General features: G+C 50.0%; 1 protein-coding gene across 1 annotated transcript in view; it reads left to right on the top strand.

Annotated features, from left to right (window-relative positions):
- Nucleotides 1-737: 737 nt before the first annotated feature.
- Nucleotides 738-17,342, top strand: part of RASSF2 (Ras association domain family member 2) — a 262,300-nt gene continuing 245,695 nt past the window's right edge. Inside the window, exon 1 of the mRNA XM_086943516.1 lies at nucleotides 738-819. The gene's annotated coding sequence lies outside the window, so the exon portion shown is untranslated. The remainder of the gene's footprint in view (nucleotides 820-17,342) is intronic.

A 17,342-nucleotide genomic window follows, 5' to 3' on the forward strand; every position in this document is an offset into this window, starting at 1 on the left:
GGGGGGGGGTTCAGGGTGTTTGGAAGGGGAACAGGTCACCAAATCCCTGCCAGGGGCTGCCACGCAAATATGTATCCATCCTCAGAGGATTATTATATTAAAGATATATATTGGCGTGGTGGCCCCTGGGGTTTGGTGGCCCTGTGCAGGTGCACAGCTTGCATATGCCTAAGGCCGCCCCTGCCGGCCCGTCGGGCATTGCCCGAATGCCCCCGTTACCAATCCGACGCTCGGTGCTAATAGAACCCCCCTGCAGCTGTCTAGCGCCTACGTGTCATGTGTTACACTATCACAATCAGTGCTTTCTAGCTGAACACCTAGTGTATTCTGGGACTTGTAGTTTCACTGTTAACACTATACTGTTGGCTCAATAACCCCAGCATACTTACCTTGATGGCTGGCTAAATATTTCTATCATGTCATGGAGGGCACTGGGCAGCTGCGTGTCATACAGGGCCTTCAGGGCGCTTTGGGACCACCGTAAACACCGGACTACCTCTTGTTTGTGCAGAGTTACAGTCTGGGTACCCTCGGCGGCTGCCACGCTTAAATATATCACATGCACTACTACTGCAAGGAGGCAGCGAGCTCGCAACTGGATGGTTTCGGATATTGGTGGGCCTCAGAGAATAAGGGTGGAGAAGCGAAGTGTCCGAATCCGCCCCACAGATTATTAACCAATCCGGCCACCCTGGGCGAGGCACGTGAGAGGTGGGCGTGGCCGCCCGACTGAGGGATGCAGCTGGTGCTCTGCCCTCTGTGTTCAGAGGATGCAGCAGAAGTCAGCAGCTCAGCAGGGCTGGAGGACACGGACGTGCTGTGAGTACCCACCCTCAGTGTGCACGTGCGCAGCGCAGACCCGTCTGCACGGAGCACGTGCGCATCACCAACTGCTTGCACTTGGCAGCTGTAGACGAATGCTTTCGACTCTGCCTCTGTGTGCCCAGCTCTCATCAGTTTGTAAGGGTGCGTGGGTATGTTTCCATGTCGCACGCCCTGCGCTGCTGTAACCGGTATCATCAACGTGCTTTGGCGCAAGTGCTTGCCCACCTGCCCTACATGACCACAGCGCATCGCTGCAAACACAGTAGTGCTAAAACGGCAAACATCTAGAACTGTTTAGAGTGCCACTGCCTACCCAGCGCCTAGAAGTGCTGTGACTCACAGGCAGCACGGGGCTGCTGCAGCTGCTATTAATGTCTGGCATGGACTGGTGCAGATATCTCATTGTCTGCTTAGCAACAAAGTATTTTATATTCAGATCAGCCAGCAACTTTGCAACTGTCGCCACTGGCCGCTGCCCACTCGTCATGGTGCGGGTTGTACCTGTGCTCGAGTGGTATTGCTGTAAGATGCTTCGCTGCACAGACGACTGCACTGTATGTTCTGCACCAGGTCGAGGTGCTGCAACTACATTTTTTTACCGTTTTATGTAGTTCGGATTCATGTTTCTTGAAGCTGGACAGCTTCTGTGCCCTCTGTTTTGCCATATCAAGCCAGACTGACTATCTGATATGTTCTAGGTACCACAGCTGTATTCTGTGTTCTGCTCTAGGTAGCACTGCTGCTGCATGTCTCGTGTGCTAGATATTACTGCATCATGGGTTTAGTACCTGATAGCACTGCTTCATCATGTGTTTAGTACCTGATAGCACTGCTTCATCATGTGTTTAGTACCTGATAGCACTGCTGCATCATGTGTTTAGTGCCTGATAGCACTGCTGCATCATGGGTTTAGTGCCTGATAGCACTACTGCATTATGGGTTTTGTGCCTGGTAGCACTGCTGCATCCTGGTCTAGGTAGCTCTCTGCTGCATCATGTGTTTTGTGCCTGGTACCACTGCTGCATCATGTGTTTTGTGCCTGGTACCACTGCTGCATCATGTGTTTTGTGCCTGGTAGCACTGCTGCATCATGGGTTTTGTGCCTGGTAGCACCGCTGCATCATGGGTTTTGTGCCTGGTAGCACCGCTGCATCCTGTTCTAGGTAGCTCTCTGCTGCATCATGTGTTTTGTGCCTGGTACCACTGCTGCATCATGTGTTTTGTGCCTGGTACCACTGCTGCATCATGTGTTTTGTGCCTGGTAGCACTGCTGCATCATGGGTTTTGTGCCTGGTAGCACTGCTGCATCATGTGTTTTGTGCCTGGTAACACTGCTGCATCATGGGTTTTGTGCCTGGTAACACAGCTGCATCATGTGTTTTGTGCCTGGTAGCACTGCTCTATCTTATTCTAGGTAGCTATCTGCTGCATTATGTGTTCTGTTCTAGATAGCACTGCTGCATCATATGCTTTGTGCCTGGTAACTCAGCTGTATCCTGTTCTAGGTAGCTCTCTGCTGTATCCTGTTCTAGGTAGCACTCTGCTGTATCCTCTTCTAGGTAATTCTCTGCTGCGCCATATTTTGTGTGCTAGATACTGCTACATTATGTTTTCTGTTCTAGGGAGCACTGCTGCGTTGTGTGTTCTGTTCTAGGTAGCACTGCTACATTGTGTGTTTTTGTTCTAAGTAGCAACACTACGTCAAGTGCTCTGTGCCTGGTAGCACTGCTGCATTGTGCGTTCTGTTCTAGGTAGTACTACTGCATCATGTGCTGTGTGCCTGTTAGCACTGCTGTATCCTGTTCTAGGTAGCCCCGCTGCATCATATTTTTTGTGCCTGTTAGCTCTGCTGCATCATGCGTTTTGTGCCTGGTAGCACTGCTGCATCATGTGTTTTGTGCCTGGTAGCACTGCTGTACCATGTGTTTTGTTCTAGGTAGCTCTGCTGCATCATGTGTTTTGTTCTAGGTAGCGCTGCTGTATCATGTGTATTTTGCCTGGTAGCACTGCTGCATCATGTGTTTTGTGCCGCTAGCACTGCTGCATCATGTGTTTTGTGCCTGGTAGCACTGCTGCATCATGTGTTTTGTGTCTGGTAGCACTGCTGTATCCTGTTCTAGGTAGCTCTCGGCTGTATCCTGTTCTAGGTAGCTCTCTGCTGTATCCTGTTCTAGGTAGCTCTCTGCTGCATCATGTCTTGTGTGCTAGATACAGCTGCATTATGTGTTCTGTTCTAGATAGCACTGCTGCATCATGTGTTTTGTGCCTTATAGCACTGCTGTACCATGTGTTTTGTTCTAGGTAGCGCTGCTGTATCATGTGTTTTGTGCCGCTAGCACTGCTGCATCATGTGTTTTGTGCCTTGTAGCACTGCTGCATCATGTGTTTTGTGCCTTGTAGCACTGCTGTATCCTGTTCTAGGTAGCTCTCTGCTGCATCATGTCTTGTGTGCTAGATACTGCTGCAATATGTGTTCTGTTCTAGATAGCACTGCTGCATCATGTGTTTTGTGCCTTGTAGCACTGCTGCATCATGTGTTTTGTGCCTTGTAGCACTGCTGCATCATGTGTTTTGTGCCTGGTAGCACTGCTGCATCATGTGTTTTGTGTCTGGCAGCACTGCTGCGTTGTGTGTTCTGTTCTAGGTAGCACTGCTGCATTGTGTGCTGTTTGCTAGACACTACTGCATTGTGTGTTCTGTTCTAGATAGCAGTGTTGCATTGTGTCCTGTGTGCTAGATACATTGTGTGTTTTGTTCTAGGTAGCAAAACTATGTCACGTGTTCTGTGCCTGGTAGCACTGCTGCATGATGTGTTTTGTTCTAGGTAGCACTGCTGTATCATGTGTTTTGTGCCTGGTAGCACTGCTGCATCATGTGTTTTGTGCCTGGTAGCACTGCTGCCTCCTGATTTAGGTAGCTCTCTGCTGCATCATGTGTTGTGCACTAGATACTGCTGCATTATGTGTTCTGCTCTAGATAGCACAGCTGCATGATGTGTTTTGTGCCTGGTAGCACTGCCGTATCCTGTTCTAGGTCGTTCTCTGCTGCATCATGTGTTGTGTGCTAGATAGTGCTGCATTATGTGTTGTGTTGAAGATAGCACTGCTGCATCATGTGTTTTGTTCTAGGTAGCTCTGCTGCATCATGTGTTTTGTTTGTTTCGTTCTAGGTAGCTCTGCTGCATAATGTGTTTGGTGCCTGCCGGCACTGCTGCATTGTGTGTTCTGTTGTAGGTAGTACTACTGTGTCATGTGTTGTGTGCCTGGTAACACTGCTGCATCATGTATTGTGTGCTAGATACTGCTGCATTATGTGTTGTGTTGAAGGTAGCACTGCTGCATCATGTGTTTTGTTCTAGGTAGCTCTGCTGCATCATGTGCTCGTTGCCTGGCAGCACTGCTGCATTGTGTGTTCTGTTCTAGGTAGCACTGTTGCATTGGGTGTTCTGTTCTAGGTAGCACTGTTGCATTGGGTGTTCTGTTCTAGGTAGCACTGCTGCATTGGATGTTCTGTTCTAGGTAGCACTGCTGCATTGGGTGTTCTGTTCTAGGTAGCACTGTTGCATTGGGTGTTCTGTTCTAGGTAGCACGGCTGCATTGGGTGTTCTGTTCTAGGTAGCAATGCTGCATTGGGTGTTCTGTTCTAGGTAGCAATGCTGCATTGGGTGTTCTGTTCTAGGTAGCACTGCTGCATTGTGTGTTCTGTTCTAGGTAGCACTGCTGCATTGGGTGTTCTGTTCTGTTCTAGGTAGCACTGCTGCATTGGGTGTTCTGTTCTAGGTAGCACTAATGCGTTGGGTGTTCTGTTCTGCTGCATTGGGTGTTCTGTTCTAGGTAGCACTGCTGCATTGTGAGTTCTGTTCTAGGTAGCACTGCTGCATTGGGAGTTCTGTTCTAGGTAGCACTGCTGCATTGGGAGTTCTGTTCTAGGTAGCAGTGCTTCATTGGGTGTTCTGTTCTAGGTAGCACTGCTGCATTGTGTGTTCTGTTCTAGGTAGCACTGCTGCATTGTGAGTTCTGTTCTAGGTAGCACTGCTGCATTGTGAGTTCTGTTCTAGGTAGCACTGCTGCATTGTGAGTTCTGTTCTAGGTAGCACTGCTGCATTGAGTGTTCTGTTCTCGGTAGCACTGCTGCATTGTGAGTTCTGTTCTAGGTAGCACTGCTGCATTGAGTGTTCTGTTCTCGGTAGCACTGCTGCATGGTGTGTTCTATGGTAGATGCTACTTCTGCATCATGTATTCTGTGCCTGGCAGCACTGCTACATCCTGGGTTGTGTTCTCGGTATCACTGCTGCATGGTGTGTTCTGTGCCTGGCATAACTGCTGCATCTTGAGTTCTGCGCCTGGCAGCACAGCTGCAGCTTGTATTCTCTTTCAGGTAGCACTCACTGGTGCACCTTGTGCAACATTCTTGGACGGCTAGTCTGGCAACTACTGCCTTTCCATACTTTCTTTGCTCGGCATGACTGCTACGTTGTCTTTTATAAGTTAGGTAGTGCTGAGTAACTCTATTGCACCGTGTTGCCTGTTTTGGGCAACTCTGTCTTCCAGTGCGTTCTGTCCAGTGGTACTGGAGCCATCTTGTATTATATGCGGAGTTACAATGCTGTGTCTTACATATTCGGGTATCACTGTCGCATCTCAGTTTTTCGTGCAGTAGTAGTGCTGCATCACCATCCTGTGGTCTGTTCTAGGTAACTTATCGCCAGTGCAGCCTGTGCTACGTAGCACTGCGAGATCGTATCTGTGCTGGGTAACACTGGCGCCTGATTGCACTGCTGCATCATACCCTCTATATGTCACCCCTGGGTCTTGCTACCTGTAGTAGCAACAATAACACTGCTGGACCACACTCTGTCCCAGGCAGCAGTGTTACACTTGTGTTCTGTGCTAGGTAGCAGCAGTTCCACACCACGTGTGTTGTGCTCTTTGCTAGGTGTCACTGTTACACCTTGCTGGGTTGCATTGCTGTCCTGTCAGTGTGTGGTTGTTACTGCCTCCACTTTTGTTAGTTTATTGTCCAGGCCTAACTAGCAGGTGTGTAACTTGAGCTAAGAGGAAGTTGCACAAGTTTCCAGCTGGTTGCACTAAATCCCCTTGGATGGATCATGTTGGTTAGTTCTTTTTCATTGGAGTCAGGAAGTGGCCTGGAACTTTCATTAGCGCCATTACTTGTCGCCTCTGCAGTCATGGTCATGGGCTGAATGCGCTAGGTCTATACCTCTGCCTTCGCTCCCCGCAAATCCCCTTGGCTTCCTCCTAATGCCTCCAAATGGGGCTTGCAGACTTACTCTAGAAAGTATGTTTTTAGGTACTTTGTACTGAACCCTTAATTTGTGGGATGACCAGACGGCGCCATATCACCGAGAGATCTATTTTCCATTCTTGAACTTTTCTCTAACATATCATTATTGGGAGTGTTGGTCCATTTGGCTCAACTAAAATAAAGCAAGACTACAACTCCCAGAATGCACTGATCTTAAATTAAAACCCCGACGTGTAAAAGTTGTGCCCTGTTACATGGAGTTATCTGTTTCCGTAGACTCATGCGGTCTAGGCCCAGCCTCTCCAAACAAGATTAATACCTAGATGCATCAAGGGTATTTGCATTCGCAAACGGTGCGAATCGCAAAATTCGGCCGTTTGCGAATGCAAATCCCGTTTTTGGGATGCATCAAGCATTTTGGTATTTTCGCAATTTTAGAAATCGCAATTTTGTTGCGATTTTCTAAAATTGCGATTGCATTTCAGAAATCGCAATTTTGCGATTTCTTAAATGCAATGCATGATTACTTTAGAATTCGCAATTTGGAAGGGCTAAATTAGCATGAAGTTGAACTTCATGCTAATATATAGAACACTTTCAAACATGCACTAGTTGCATATTTGAAAGTTTTAATTTACACACACACATGTCCTTGGGTCATGTGTGTGTGTAAATTGCACTTACAGTTCAATTTCAGGGGTGCAGGGAGGGGTTCTTTGAACCCCCCCTGCACCCTTGAAATTGCATTCACATTTTGCGAATCGCAATTTGAAATTCGCAAAATGTGAATGCCTTCCCATTGATTCCTATGGGCCAAAAGGCCCATAGGAATCAATGGGAAGGGTTTTCCTTAATTGCGATTCGCAAATTGTGAATCGCAATTAAGGAAAATTACCGAATCGCAAAATAATTTGCGATTTTTTGATGCATAGCATTTTGCGATTTCTTAATTGCGATTCCTTAATTTCCGCAATTAAGAAATCGCAAAATGTTACAATGATGCATCTAGGGGTAAGTCTCCTTAGTTACTCGCCTGGGCTGCATTCACTGACCCCAGCTGGCCATTAATGGCCCAGTTGTGTGCAGTAAGATTATTCCATATCCTGGCGCCGTGGCCCTGGCGCTGCTGTTCTCCAGCTGGTCTGCAGATGAACCCGGGATAGGCCGGTTCTCAGCCCTTGCTCATTTAATTCCCACCCGTCGTCTTTGGCGGGGCGCCCTGCGCCCATCTGACCAGCAGATCAGACTGGATGCGGCTCAGTTCTGTGCTCTAGGAATCTCCCTTCCTCCCTGGAGCACCACAGTGCAGCTGGCAGGGAACCCGCCCCAGGCTGCTCCCGCCTCGGCCCCAGGCGGCTCCCGTCTCCGCCTATTCATTTGCAATCTTCCGAGCTAACTGCCTGTCCCGTCTGATATACAGCCCCAAGGGGAGCGAAGACATCGACCCACAGCATTCAGGAGGAAACAGAAAAGAAAAGAAATAAATGTGGTTTTGGAGGAGTTTCAAGGCACAGACTATTCCGGGCTTCGCTTTGTGTGTTAAGTTTTCCACATGTCCGGCCGCACTGATCCGCGTAAGGAAATATTCCCTAGTTGTCTGTGTTTCTTTAAAATACTATTTAGGTCGTAGTCCAGTAAGGGAGTAACTGTGATGATGGCTCATAGCCTAGGGGGTTTTCCCATTGCATAGAATGCAGCAGCTCTAACGTTTTAGGGTCACCACATCCAGTTTTTTTTCTTTGCATTGTGGGATTTGTAGTCCTATTTATAAAAAAAAAAGCATATACATCCCAGAATCCTTAAGTAATACTTGGACAGGATAAACTACTCGTGCATGGACCTGGAAAAGGTGAGATTTTTTTTGAACTGCAATTGTGTAATTAGGGCAGCGGTTGAAATGCTTAAAAAACATAAGTATCACTATCAGGACTGTGATGTTGCCCTCAGTGGAGGCAGGGTGAGTGGGCGTAGGGGCGGGGTCAATAGCGTGGCTAAAAAAAACAAAATATTGTATAGCTTTTTCCGGTCTTTAACCTTTAGGTACATACATATAAAATAACGCACAGCTCAAATGAAAAATAAATTTAAATGTAGTTAATCAGCGGGAAATGCACTATTGTACATTATGAAACCTCTATTAGTTAATGCACTGTTGAGGTCTGTGTGTGGAACCAAAGAGCCAAAGAATTGAAGCCTCGTTTGTGCAGTGGATAATAATGATTTGTGTATGTTTAGTGCTACGAGGTCTGTCTGTAACAAAAGGCACTGCAAATATGTGTCATTATTTTAAACTTGCTTTTTGCACATTATAAGATATGCTACTACAAAACGCGCAAAAAAAGTTTAAGATAAAATAAAAGCACTTCCAAAGTATGTATTTTAGTAATACCCAGATTGTATGTATTGCAACTTTTTTATAGCTGTCTTTTTATAAATATACACTGTTGGACCCGGCCTATTAGGCAGGTTCACCCCTAGACTTTTTGCGTTTTCCTAGCCTATTTATGGAACCTGGTGTTGGTGATTTGAGGCCTCTGCGCACTTTTTCCCTGTAGTACAGTGTAAAGTGCTTGAGCTCTCTGTGAATGAATGGTGAGTGACCTGCCCTCCCATAGGAATGAATGGGGAATATGTATGCCCATGGTAGTTCCTGATGCGTGGGGAGTGCAGGGGCGAGTTTGGTATGAGAGAACTCGTGAGAATGAATGCCGCAAAATGATGTATGCGACATGGCTGTGTCTAGTCTAGAAGTCCTACTTTTGGAAGTTGGCATATTTGTGCAAGTTGGTGCTAGCGTGTGATTGGCTGGTGAGCCTGGCCCAGAGTGCATGGGCCTGCTTGTGGATTGACTGTCTGGTTTGAGGATGACAGGGGCTGGAGAGCCCAGGAGGTTGTCTGAAGTCAGCCCATGGATGAAAGGCAGCATCTGCTGCCAGGGAAGTGGGAGGAGATGGCACCTGATAGTGAAGGGCTGTTCCTGTGTAACTACAAAGCTGGCTCCACCTCCCGCTGGGCGACTGACACCTCTGTCCCTGATACTGAAGGGGACTTCCCTCTAAACCAGTCCAGCTGGTTCTCACACTGCCTGCTTCAAAGAACTTCAAAGGTTTTGCACTGTATAAAAAGGGGTTGTATCCCCTTCCAAATTGTTCTTGTTTTCAACTTGAATCTGCCAGGGGCTGCTGCTGCTTGAGCTAAGGGGAATCCCTGGCTCTGCCCAGCCCTGGGCACCTGATGGACTTTCCTGGACTCCTGGGGGACCCCTCTGCCTTGCTGGGCTGATGGGGGGGACTTTGCTTTGCCCCCTGGGACTCTCTGGACCTTTGTGCAGCATGGTGGAGCTGCATTGCTGGAAGGACCCTTTTTACTTTTTATTCTAGCGCTTTGGGAGCACTTTATTGCCCATAGCGCTTTCGAGCGCTTTATTTTTGATTCTAGCGCTGAGGAGCGCTTTGCCAGCCTGGCGAGTGCCCACCTCGCTTATTTGTTACTTTATTTAAACTTCGGCTGCCCACGCCGGTATTGCCGATCTTTTAAAATGCCTCCCCGCCTGCCTGCCTAAAGGAGAAGGGCCGCTGCGCTGCCCGCAGCGACCCGGAAGTGGATGGCCGGCCGGCCAATCCCAGCGCGGCCGGCCGGAAGTCCCGCCCCCGCAGCCCGAGAGGAGAGAGGCTGCCCGGGGGAGAGAAGGAGGACGAGTGATGGCGGCTGGTCGGCAGGGCTCCCGTGAGCGGAGGGAGCCCTGCAGCGAGAGGAGCGGCCTGAGGACGGAAGCGGAGGGGGCGCGAGGCACATTTGTCGGTGCCTGCCCCCACCGCGAGGCTCCCCGGCGAGAGAGAGGAGGCAGCATGGCGGCCGGATCGCAGGGCTCCCGTGATGCGAGGGAGCCCTGCTGCAGGAGGAAGACCGGCAGCAACGAGAGCCCCGGTGAGTCTGGGCTGGAGTGGGGCAGAGCAGGGGAGGGGCGCCGGGACGCGATGTCGGTGTCCGCCCCTCCCCCGCAGTAGCGCGAGCTCGCGCTCGGTGAAGAGAAGCCACAAAGGCTTCAAGGGCGGCCCCAGATGGCAGTGGGCCGCCCCAACGTTACCCAGAGTGCCAGAAGGAAGCCATGAAGGCTTCATGGGCGGCCCCGGTTGGCAGTGGGTCGCCCCAACGTGCACGGAGCCCGGAGAGGCTCCCAGCCCCATTTGTTTTGTATTTCGTGCCCTGAGAGGCGCTGGGGGCATTCTATGAAGTGACTGGAGAGTCAGGGCGGCCCCGGATGGCAGTGGGTCGCCCCAACGCTGAAGAGAGCCTGTGTGGCTCAGAGGGGCCATATGTGTTTTTAAGAGCCTGTGTGGCTCCAACGTTTGACCAGTGTTGGCCAGAGCCTGTGTGGCTCCAACGTGCGCAGTGTTGGCTTCAGAGCCTGTGTGGCTTAGCTGGCGCCGTTTTGTTGATTCTCCAGGTGCCCAGCACTTAGTGGGCACCTGCCACGTTTAGGCTTTTTGTACTTTGGACTGGCGCTGCATGGCAGCGCGCCCTGACTTTGGACCCAGGGCATCCTTGCCCCAACAAGGCCAGTTGGCCTAGGGACTGCCACAGGTAGTGGCTTATGTAGGGTAGGCGCAATGTGATTTCTATGCTTTTAAATAGTAATTGCCTACTGTGTGTTTTTCCGCTATTGATTTATTAGGCACCTCTGAATGTTTATGCATTATGTGTCTTCCTTTCCATGCGCTGCACCTCTGAATGTTTAGTCATCATGTGTCTTCTTGCGCTGCACCCCTGAATGTATTTTATTGCATCATGTGCCCTATTCTTAACACCTCTGAATGTGTTACTGCATCATGTGTCTTCCTTTCCATGCGCTGCACCTCTGAATGTTTAGTCATCATGTGTCTTCTTGCGCTGCACCCCTGAATGTGATTTTATTGCATCATGTGCTCTATTCTTAACACCTCTGAATGTTTAGTCATCATGTGTTTCTCCTTATTACTCCTCTGAATGTGTTCATGCATCATGGGTAAGGTGTTCTGGTTTATGCCCCTAAATGTGGTTATTCTTAGGTGGTTGTCTTTTCTACTCCTCTGAATGTAGGTTTATTGCATCATGAGTAATGTATTCTTTCTTAGACCCCTAATGCTGTGTGATACTTAGGTGGTTCTTCTTTCTTAGTACAGGTGGTCCTAGTAAGGTCCTGGTTCCTGTTACCAGTGGTTACTGGTTGTTATCTTTGTGATTACCATTTTATGTTTTATTATTTCTTATTCTAGAAGTGCTATATCTGACTATGACAGTGGCCCTTGTGGCCCTGTCTTGTGTACATAATCCCTGTGAATATTGCCCGTGCCAGTTGGCACCATGTATATGTGTGATTTTATCTGATGTGTTTTTACAATACAAAAGTTATTTTTATAATAACCTTGTGTGGAGTCTCTTCTGTGGTGTGCCTAGTATGTTGTTGCTGTTGTGCGCTGGCGCAAATGCTTTACACATTGCCTCCGAGTTTAGCCTTACTGCTTGTGCCAAGCTACCAAGGGGGTGAGCAGAGGTTATCTTGGCGTGTGACTTCCTTGCCCTGACTAGAATGGTGGTTTCTGCCTGGCTTTGGCGTCAGCCTTAGCCTACCAGAAATAGCCAGTTCTAACATTGTTGGTCAGCGGTGCGGATTTTGGACTTGTGTTTGCGCAGTGCCATAGCGACAACTGGCTACATTACAAAACTCTGCAATTGTTTTTTTCAGATAGTCACATGTTTGGGATTATTGTTTTTGATTTTTTTCCTCAAGAGTGTCATTTTCAAATGTGTTTCTGCGCTTTAGGTTTAGTGGCAGATGAGAGAAAGTGACAGGGCGGGACGCCATTAGAGGGGGGAGGTTCCCATAGATTAGGAATCCCTTGCTGGGTCCCGTGTCCAATCCCAAATCCTGTCCCTGTGTGGGTAGATGGAAGAGAGGGAGTGTGAGGAGAAATGACTAGCTCAGGAGGGTGGTTGTTCCCTGAGTGTAGTGTGTGTGTCTGGATTCCCCAGTGTGGTAGGATCCAGTGGTGGCAGCTTAAATGTGTCCAGTGTATTAATTCCCATTCCCCGCTCCCAGAGTTTGGTACCTGTGTCACGTGTGGTCAGGTTGAGTGATCACGGGTGGTGGAAACTGCCTTACCAGTCCGAGGGGGGGGAGTGTGCGAATGAGTGATGTGCTGAACTGGAGGAGTTGGTGTGAGTTTTCTTTTTGTTAAAGAGCTTGCATGAGAGGTGTACCTCTGGTGGTGTGCAGGAGGTCCTGCAGAGGCACTGGACAGGAAGGTGGATGTCTGGCGGTGTGCTAGATGTCTTGCAGAGGCATTAGGGGGTGGTTCCAAAAGGAGTGACTTGTGTATCTGATGATCCTGTAAAGGGGAAGAGGTTCATGTGTAACCCAGCTGGGTCCCAGTAGTATGGTAGGGGTGTAGGGGCTCACGCCCTGTCTCAGTGGAGGCGGAGTGAGTGTGGGACGGTGTGTCCCACGTTGGCCTGAAACCCTATCTCAGGGCCTGGAGGGTTCCTTAAGGGAGCGCCAGGTCAGGGGCCTAAGCTGTACATAGGTCATTTGAGGAGGATCTTCCTGTGTCTAGAGGACGGGGAGTGTCTGTAACCAGAACTCCGGCGGTCCTAGTGTTGGGCAGTACCGCTCCTAAGTGGAGGGTGCAGAAGTCCTGGCTCGCTGAGCATTTGACCGTCTAGAGTGCTTGACCATTTGTGGGGCCTCTGGAGGTCGTTCCCCGAGGAGGGGGGAAAGCCGGGTTGGGGTGTGGCCTGTACTGGAGGAGAGTGTGTCGCTGATACGCCGCTGGCGTGTGCTCTGTCTAGCCTGAGACATACTGATACTGGAAGGGGGTGCAGAGGGACGGTGTCCTTACTTCTGACCCCGGTGTAACCTGAGGGTTTAGATCTTAGGTTGGGAGATTAGGAAACTTCTAGGTCAAGAGGAATCTCTACCAAAGTGGATCAGCTGAAGAGACTGAGGGGGCTGCCCTTGCTGTGTGTTCTGGGGCTCACCTGCAGTTTGTTGTTTTCACTAAGGTAGAGGAAAGGGGGCTTTGCTGTGTGCAGTGTCCCCCCACCTGCTTGAAGAGGAACTGTGCTGTGTGCTTTGTACCTCAGAAGTGAAATAGTTTCCAGGTGGTAGACCAGTGATGGAGTGAGGTCCTGATCTGGTAGAAGAATTGTGTTCTGGTGAGTGCTTTTCTGTGAGGGTGCGGAAACCCAGAAGTAGAGGTAGGGTGGGGCGTTCTTGCCCGTGACCTCTGGTCAGCTTGAGGGTATGGTCCCTAGGTTGTTGGATCAGTGGTAGTTGTAGCTACACTGAGAGAGAGAGTGGAGAATGGCTATTGTATGCCAGGGGTTACTACCCCCCACTCTGTGGATTAGTTAGGACCTGTGATTTGGATGGCCTATGGCCTGGTCTTGGCTGTGGATGACTAGTGTGTACCAGTGGGGTACCCTAGTTGAGTCAGAGAGTTATTATTTGGAGGAAACCATGTAGGTTCAGAGTGGCGCAAAACTGGACGGTGTCCCTGCTGTGCGAGGCCGTGTCCGTGGTTTTGTCGCCCAAAGCAGTGAAGCCCATCAGTGGTGTGATTGGTCTACCCTGCGTTTTGGCTGGAAGGGGGTTGTGTTGGACCCGGCCTATTAGGCAGGTTCACCCCTAGACTTTTTGCGTTTTCCTAGCCTATTTATGGAACCTGGTGTTGGTGATTTGAGGCCTCTGCGCACTTTTTCCCTGTAGTACAGTGTAAAGTGCTTGAGCTCTCTGTGAATGAATGGTGAGTGACCTGCCCTCCCATAGGAATGAATGGGGAATATGTATGCCCATGGTAGTTCCTGATGCGTGGGGAGTGCAGGGGCGAGTTTGGTATGAGAGAACTCGTGAGAATGAATGCCGCAAAATGATGTATGCGACATGGCTGTGTCTAGTCTAGAAGTCCTACTTTTGGAAGTTGGCATATTTGTGCAAGTTGGTGCTAGCGTGTGATTGGCTGGTGAGCCTGGCCCAGAGTGCATGGGCCTGCTTGTGGATTGACTGTCTGGTTTGAGGATGACAGGGGCTGGAGAGCCCAGGAGGTTGTCTGAAGTCAGCCCATGGATGAAAGGCAGCATCTGCTGCCAGGGAAGTGGGAGGAGATGGCACCTGATAGTGAAGGGCTGTTCCTGTGTAACTACAAAGCTGGCTCCACCTCCCGCTGGGCGACTGACACCTCTGTCCCTGATACTGAAGGGGACTTCCCTCTAAACCAGTCCAGCTGGTTCTCACACTGCCTGCTTCAAAGAACTTCAAAGGTTTTGCACTGTATAAAAAGGGGTTGTATCCCCTTCCAAATTGTTCTTGTTTTCAACTTGAATCTGCCAGGGGCTGCTGCTGCTTGAGCTAAGGGGAATCCCTGGCTCTGCCCAGCCCTGGGCACCTGATGGACTTTCCTGGACTCCTGGGGGACCCCTCTGCCTTGCTGGGCTGATGGGGGGGACTTTGCTTTGCCCCCTGGGACTCTCTGGACCTTTGTGCAGCATGGTGGAGCTGCATTGCTGGAAGGACCCTTTTTACTTTTTATTCTAGCGCTTTGGGAGCACTTTATTGCCCATAGCGCTTTCGAGCGCTTTATTTTTGATTCTAGCGCTGAGGAGCGCTTTGCCAGCCTGGCGAGTGCCCACCTCGCTTATTTGTTACTTTATTTAAACTTCGGCTGCCCACGCCGGTATTGCCGATCTTTTAAAATGCCTCCCCGCCTGCCTGCCTAAAGGAGAAGGGCCGCTGCGCTGCCCGCAGCGACCCGGAAGTGGATGGCCGGCCGGCCAATCCCAGCGCGGCCGGCCGGAAGTCCCGCCCCCGCAGCCCGAGAGGAGAGAGGCTGCCCGGGGGAGAGAAGGAGGACGAGTGATGGCGGCTGGTCGGCAGGGCTCCCGTGAGCGGAGGGAGCCCTGCAGCGAGAGGAGCGGCCTGAGGACGGAAGCGGAGGGGGCGCGAGGCACATTTGTCGGTGCCTGCCCCCACCGCGAGGCTCCCCGGCGAGAGAGAGGAGGCAGCATGGCGGCCGGATCGCAGGGCTCCCGTGATGCGAGGGAGCCCTGCTGCAGGAGGAAGACCGGCAGCAACGAGAGCCCCGGTGAGTCTGGGCTGGAGTGGGGCAGAGCAGGGGAGGGGCGCCGGGACGCGATGTCGGTGTCCGCCCCTCCCCCGCAGTAGCGCGAGCTCGCGCTCGGTGAAGAGAAGCCACAAAGGCTTCAAGGGCGGCCCCAGATGGCAGTGGGCCGCCCCAACGTTACCCAGAGTGCCAGAAGGAAGCCATGAAGGCTTCATGGGCGGCCCCGGTTGGCAGTGGGTCGCCCCAACGTGCACGGAGCCCGGAGAGGCTCCCAGCCCCATTTGTTTTGTATTTCGTGCCCTGAGAGGCGCTGGGGGCATTCTATGAAGTGACTGGAGAGTCAGGGCGGCCCCGGATGGCAGTGGGTCGCCCCAACGCTGAAGAGAGCCTGTGTGGCTCAGAGGGGCCATATGTGTTTTTAAGAGCCTGTGTGGCTCCAACGTTTGACCAGTGTTGGCCAGAGCCTGTGTGGCTCCAACGTGCGCAGTGTTGGCTTCAGAGCCTGTGTGGCTTAGCTGGCGCCGTTTTGTTGATTCTCCAGGTGCCCAGCACTTAGTGGGCACCTGCCACGTTTAGGCTTTTTGTACTTTGGACTGGCGCTGCATGGCAGCGCGCCCTGACTTTGGACCCAGGGCATCCTTGCCCCAACAAGGCCAGTTGGCCTAGGGACTGCCACAGGTAGTGGCTTATGTAGGGTAGGCGCAATGTGATTTCTATGCTTTTAAATAGTAATTGCCTACTGTGTGTTTTTCCGCTATTGATTTATTAGGCACCTCTGAATGTTTATGCATTATGTGTCTTCCTTTCCATGCGCTGCACCTCTGAATGTTTAGTCATCATGTGTCTTCTTGCGCTGCACCCCTGAATGTATTTTATTGCATCATGTGCCCTATTCTTAACACCTCTGAATGTGTTACTGCATCATGTGTCTTCCTTTCCATGCGCTGCACCTCTGAATGTTTAGTCATCATGTGTCTTCTTGCGCTGCACCCCTGAATGTGATTTTATTGCATCATGTGCTCTATTCTTAACACCTCTGAATGTTTAGTCATCATGTGTTTCTCCTTATTACTCCTCTGAATGTGTTCATGCATCATGGGTAAGGTGTTCTGGTTTATGCCCCTAAATGTGGTTATTCTTAGGTGGTTGTCTTTTCTACTCCTCTGAATGTAGGTTTATTGCATCATGAGTAATGTATTCTTTCTTAGACCCCTAATGCTGTGTGATACTTAGGTGGTTCTTCTTTCTTAGTACAGGTGGTCCTAGTAAGGTCCTGGTTCCTGTTACCAGTGGTTACTGGTTGTTATCTTTGTGATTACCATTTTATGTTTTATTATTTCTTATTCTAGAAGTGCTATATCTGACTATGACAGTGGCCCTTGTGGCCCTGTCTTGTGTACATAATCCCTGTGAATATTGCCCGTGCCAGTTGGCACCATGTATATGTGTGATTTTATCTGATGTGTTTTTACAATACAAAAGTTATTTTTATAATAACCTTGTGTGGAGTCTCTTCTGTGGTGTGCCTAGTATGTTGTTGCTGTTGTGCGCTGGCGCAAATGCTTTACACATTGCCTCCGAGTTTAGCCTTACTGCTTGTGCCAAGCTACCAAGGGGGTGAGCAGAGGTTATCTTGGCGTGTGACTTCCTTGCCCTGACTAGAATGGTGGTTTCTGCCTGGCTTTGGCGTCAGCCTTAGCCTACCAGAAATAGCCAGTTCTAACATACACTTAACAGTTCAGATGGTAACTCCCTTGCAATACCACTCAAAAATAATAAATCTGTGTCATGAGGAAGCTTCATGTGATTCTGTTAATTAAAGTCAATACCAGCTTTCATGCACCCTTTACTTTTGCAGGTGGACCAATTATGCACATTTACTTTTCTTTCAGGCAAGCAGGCACCCTGGCAAGAAGGCTTGTTTAGCGGCATATCACGCCCTCTGGTTCACAGCACAGGAGACTCCGGCCTAGATGTATCAAGCCTTTTGCGATTCGTTAAGGCCGAAATTCGCAGAATTTCGGCCTTAAGGAATCGCAAACGGACATTTAGCATCTTTTGAGATGTATCAGAAATTAGCAAAATAAGGAATCGCAAAAAATTGCGATTCCTTATTTTGCTTATGCATTTAAGGAATCGCAATTTTGCGATTCC

The sequence above is a fragment of the Lissotriton vulgaris genome, chromosome 11 (genome assembly GCF_964263255.1).
Source record: "Lissotriton vulgaris chromosome 11, aLisVul1.2, whole genome shotgun sequence".
NCBI classification, from domain to species: domain Eukaryota; kingdom Metazoa; phylum Chordata; class Amphibia; order Caudata; family Salamandridae; genus Lissotriton; species Lissotriton vulgaris.